This window comes from Pinus tabuliformis, chromosome 3_2, assembly GCF_031772625.1.
Source record: "Pinus tabuliformis cultivar Carrire ecotype Pingquan chromosome 3_2, CPIR1, whole genome shotgun sequence".
In the NCBI taxonomy this organism is placed as follows: Eukaryota; Viridiplantae; Streptophyta; class Pinopsida; order Pinales; family Pinaceae; genus Pinus; species Pinus tabuliformis.
Genome location: NC_142302.1, coordinates 421,442,402 through 421,448,401, shown reverse-complemented (window position 1 = coordinate 421,448,401; position 6,000 = coordinate 421,442,402). Strand labels below are relative to the sequence as shown.

General features: G+C 40.9%; 1 pseudogene; it reads right to left on the bottom strand.

Moving 5' to 3' along the window:
* Nucleotides 1-891: 891 nt before the first annotated feature.
* The window catches only part of LOC149181150 (uncharacterized), a 91,403-nt pseudogene continuing 86,294 nt past the window's right edge, over nucleotides 892-6,000 (bottom strand).

Sequence of the window (6,000 nt, the reverse complement as noted above, 5' to 3'; positions counted from 1 at the left end):
GTATATATATGTAGACTGCAAACTTGCTTGGATCCTTCAAATACTCCTTCCCTTTTGAATCAGAAAACCTCTGCCGCTATTCTATATTTCACAGTTTCTTTCTATTGAGGACTTCATCATATATTGAAATATATGAGAGCAACGCAGCTTACAAATCTGATCAAATTCTCCAACAATTCTACAGAAGGAAACAGGGCACTCTGTAATGTTACCAAATGTGCCAGGGCATCTGCTGGTTTTACTGTCAAATTTTGCAATCAGTATGAGATGAGCAAGGTGGGAGCCCAGGCCAAGGCTCTGTAAGTGCTGTTGAGCTACCAAACAGTGTAAGATTCCCACTCGAGCTTTCAAGCTACCATGTTAGACAGGCATTCAACACATTCAACATTTCATTCAACGTAATACTCAAAACTGATCAGCGTTAAAGAATACATATAAATATATATATGGGCAACGCTCTGAGTGTAAGATCGCAATGTCGGAGATGATTTTGCATTTGATGAAGAAATGGCTGAGGCCGAGGAGAATCCCTTGCCAAACATTGATGAAGGAGACCTTGATAATCAATTGGCAGTGGTTGAATATGTTGAGGATATATATAAGTTCTATCGCAGAACAGAGCACATGAGCTGCGTGCCAGATTATATGCCCAGTCAACGAGAAATTAATGGAAAAATGAGAACACTCTTGATAAACTGGTTGATTGAGCTAAATCACAAGTTTGGGTTGATTCCAGAGACTTTGTATCTAACTACAAATATTCTTGATAGATATCTTTCTATTCAATATATATCAAGGAGCGACTGTCAATTAGTAGGTGCTACTACACTGCTTCTAGCTTCCAAGTATGAGGAAATTTGGGCTCTGGAGATAGATGAATTTCTTGCAATCTTAGAAACAAATTTTGAGAGGAAACATGTACTGCTTATGGAAGAGACAATGCTCAACAAACTGAAATTTCACCTCACAGTCCCAACCCCATATGTATTCCTTGTCCGGTTCCTCAAGGTTGCAGATTCTAACGGAGAGATGGCAAATTTGGTATTCTTCTTTATGGAACTTTAAGCCTAGGGTGACACTACTACCATTACTGCAGAATAGAGGTTTTCCTTTGTCCAAGAGACTCTCCAAATCTTAGTATGCACGAGCATTCTCATCAAGTGCATGAACTATAATGCTACCTGTATCGATGACCAACCATTTTCCTCCTTCACGACCTTCGATGCCAGGTAAAATCATCCTATCAGCGCCTTTCTGTTTTTGCTTCACCTTGTAAAGTAGGCCTTGTGCAATATTTCAAACATGCCAGTTTGATCTGCCAGTGGCAAACACCATGTAAGCGGTCTATTCACATTTTCTGTGAACATTAATTTTCTTAACATCTTCTGCCCTCACATCTGTTAGCACCTTTTCCACTTCCTCTATCATCAGCAATTTAATATAATTCAACCTTTGATGCTCGGTTGCCTCCGCCTCCTCCTCAGGAATTTCATCTTCAAAGTCATATCCATATTCTGTCTGCTCAGCGTTGAGCGTGGAAGAAGTTTCTTTCCAGTGGTGCGTTTTACATTTTCAGCCCAAAACCTAGATACCTGTATTTTACTCCAAGGAGACAATCCTAATGCGGGAGCAGGAGACACAATGCCTTAAATGGTGAAACTTCAGCTGAATCGTTCAAATAATGGCGTAGAGCTCCTAGCAAGGCGTTCATGTGCCACAACTGGTTCACCAGGAGACAATAGCCGAAGAGAGTAGGAAGATTCACCAGCGTTAACTAACAGAGAGCATCATTCGAGTAGCAAAGAGACAACGTTCTTCAAAACAGGAGTAGTGTTCTTCAAAACAGTTCAACGTAGCATTTTTCTTGTTGCTCTATTCAAACTGTGCGCTTACGGTGCTGGTTGCAGGCGACGCCAGGAGCTGGGCGTTCTTTGTCAGTCCAAGAAACGTTACACCCAAAAAAATGTGCAAACAATGATTAGAGAGTGCAGGGAGGACAATTATGAACAACCCAGGGAGCACAGAGGGCGCAGATACTCTCAGAGATTTGCAGCAGCGACTGAGGGGGCAGTAGACAGAAGGCACAGTCTTGATAGAAAAACGCATATATGACACTGCCACAGAAGGCGCAAACTTGACAGAGAAATGGTTAAAGATAGTGGAAGCAGAATATGTTATAGTAGATGTGCATGAATTTCGATTAGGCACAACAGAGATATAATCCAAGGAAGCAACAAAGTAAAAGCATTAAATTTCTTACTGTTAGTGAATTAATGGAGTGATATGGACAGTGAACAGAAATGTCATAACTCATATGCAGATAGAGGCCACAAAACAAATGGCACAAATTGGAGCAGGACCAGCAATCGCCTGCTCTGATACCATGTTAAACACACATGGGCAGGAAGGGCAATATGAAAGATAATCAGGAGAGTACTATTTTTATTAACAAATGATTTACATTTATAGTACAATATCTGATCGTTGGGTTCCACATCCCAAGGTCTCTTGGACTCCTTTTTTCCATTCGGCTTCCACACTAACCCATTGAGGATTAGGTGTCCAACAATTATTACTCATTATTCGAGGATAACTCAATATTTTGTTATAAATAGAAGGGTTTTCCATTCATTATTCACTTTTGATTATTTTCATTGTTGCACTCACTGTTGTAACTCTGACTATTTTCATTGTCGCACACCATATTTTTGTTAGGTTTACAAATTATAGAGGAGAGAGACTGTACACAAGCTGAAGATGTTTGACGATAGCCAAGAACCCATCCCATAGAGGGGGACTGGTAACATTTATTTCTTCCCCTCACAAGTGTTATAATAAAAATTATTTTTTGTATATCTTGTATCCATTAGATGATTGGAGTTATTACTATTTCTTTTTGTTGTTTATTATGATTGTGGCATAGATCAGAATTTTGGCAGGTTTTGTTTCTATAAATTGTTGCATATCTATAATGTTTAGCAGTCATTTATATTGTTGATATTGTTTGTCATCCACAACCTTAAGTGGCCTCTTTTCATACATCTTTGAGAAGAAAACACTACAACAAAATTGGCAACTCCACTGGTTTTATACTTTAGATTAAGAAACCTGGGTGAACTTCGGTATTCGGCTTAGGGTTTCTTCTTTTTTCAGTCTCTTAATGTTTTTTACTATATTTTTAACCCTAGATCTGTTAAAATTCTAACTTTCGCAAGCTTTCTAGTCTTTTCTACAAGTCACAGGAACGATCCGCGACAGAGACAACAATTTTTTCTGAGATTTACTGACCGAGAATCAAGGAGCAGAAATCATAGTTTTTAGCCCAAAAAGTGCAATCTATAGCCTAGAGCACACCTTTCAGCCCAAAAAGTGTGATCTCACCTGAAAACAGGTTAGTACCTACGATTTTAGGGTTTCTGGGTTTTTATCAGATTTGTTTCTAGGTTTTTCCGAGAGTTGTCTCTTGGGTTGTTTGACCTATATCTCATACCACTTAGGCCTTTATCTACTCTGATTTACTCATCGAAGTGGAATTTAGCACCCCCCCCCCAAAGCTTCTAGTATGCTTCTACCTTTATAAGAAGGGTTTAGCTGAGTGAGTAGTCTGAGTTCCTGCAGCACTTTTAGCCATATTTTCCAAATCCAGACCCTTGTATTTTAGATCTATAAGGATAGGTTGTCACCATCCATAGCTTCATATTACAACTTGTTTGGTCATTGGCCTTACGGTCCCATCCGTTGTCCTAGGTGTTTCACCCATCTACCTATATTTTTGCAGCGATCTTCCTCTCTATATTTTTGTTGTTGCTACACCACTTTCCATCAACTTAGTGTCAGTTTATCCGAGTCACACCAACATTTAGATCTCTTGACCCTTTTAGTGTCTTTATGTCCATTTAGCCACCGACTAGTACAATGTTTTCAAACTTAGTTTGGGTGGGGTTTAGTTGATTGTTTTTCTGTTTATTTTCTATTGTTAATTTCAGTCTATTTTTAGTAAGAATTTTTCTTCTTTGCAAACATGATCCGAGCTTAATCAATAAATACACTTGCACACACAAGCACACCTTAAGCAAAGGGTGCTTGGTTCACACCGCTAAGCTAAGACTTAACATAATACATTGATCTCCCCTCATAAATACAATGGCATATTGTTGATATACCTTGACCATTTCTATGTCATGTGTGTCTTACCACCATTGCACCATCAAGGCATTTGACGCAGAGACTATTAGGCCTTCACCCCTAGTTTCTACTTGGGCATATTACCCCTCCCTGTCGGCCTTGAGTTCATAGCCCTCCAAGTCCCCATACTAACTCTTCACCTCTTCTATCTGATTCAGAGTCTCCTTCGCCACATATCGCCACCATGCCTAAACCCACAATTGGTGCAGGAACCCAACCCAGTGTCGGCTTCAGTTCTATCCCGGTAGTCACATCAAGCAGAACAATCTTTGGAAATGTTCTGATAACCATCATGCTCCCTTTTATGGCTGGGTTAAGTCTACCAGATTTTCGCCAGTTGATAAACGACCCCATACACCACGATGCTAGTTCGACTTCTATGTTGACTAAGCTTCCCTCAAACATCCCAAAGTTTGAGAGTAATGCTGGAGAGGATCCTACCAACCATGTGTGATCCTCCCACATGTGGTGTTCATCCAACTCCATTACAGATGCCTCCATTCATCTTTGGCTATTCTAATGCACACTCACTGGAGACGTTGAAAAATGGTATGTAGACCAACCCACTACATCTCATTCTGTTTTTGTGATGCTTGCTGAAGTGTTCCTATCATATTTCTAGTTACCTCTCTAGTATGATAGTGTATGGAGCTATTGACCTCATTCTGAAGTTATTGACCTCATTCTGGCAGTCCTCTACCACTCACCTTTCTGACCATGTTCAAGAGTGGCGTAAAAGGAGGAGCACATGTCGTGCCCCACCATTTAAAGACGTGTCTATCTAGATTGGTTTTTGAGGAGCCTTTTATCCCTGCTAGAAAATATGTCACGTTCCATTTTCCTCAGATAGAGGAAGAAGCTCTCCAAACCACTTTAATATATGACCTACTTTATGTGCAATCCGGTTATGTCTGTACCGTCATTCCAAACCTCCCTCATTCTGGAAGTGCCAATGCACCGGGGGCATCTCATGTTGCCAACGGTATCATTGGAACTCTTTCACATCCTTCACCATATACTCAACAAATTTATGGCTATCTGGTGGGGGGCACTAGTTCCTCTAACACTTATGCCCCTCATGCTAGCAACATGTGTTGAGGGCCGCAACCTGTCTACCAAACTATTGCTCCTCATTATGCACAACCGAGTGCTCTAGTCCCTCAAGCATTGGCACCGCAGCCTCCCATGCATCCTCAGCCCGAGTAGCCACCACCCACTCAGGGTCAAGTATTTACGCAGGAGAGTGTGACCAATCCCAAAAATTCGAAGAAAAGGAATAAGGGGAAGGGTAACAAGGGTAACCAGTGTAATCAAAGTAACCAAGCTAGTGAACCCCAGGGGAACCATCTAACACCAACAACTAGGAACAAGGTAGTCAACCCAAGCAGAAAAGTCTATTTGTATGAATAAGCCTTGTGCATGTTGTGGTGTACATGGCGATTATACACATGAGTGTCCTCTCTTACACTAGATGCGCCAAATATGGGAAGCTCAAGCAGCTTCTAGTGGTCAACAATTGCCTCAAAATCCTGCACCATCTGAACTAGTAGTGCTTACAAATCCTTTCCCTTGGCAAGGATTTTTTTTTGCTAAACCTCAGCCAGGTAAAGCAGCCCATCCCCCCCAACCTTCTGGTCCTAGTGACTACAAGATCCTTATGATTAACTATGATGAGGTTAATCCCTCCGATGTCAACTTGCAAACTCGATCACATCAATGTGGCAATCCATTGACTTTGTCTACCACTGATTCCAAAACCAAAGCATCTGTTGAGCCTCTTATGACACCAAATGGTCTGCTACAAATCCCTCAACC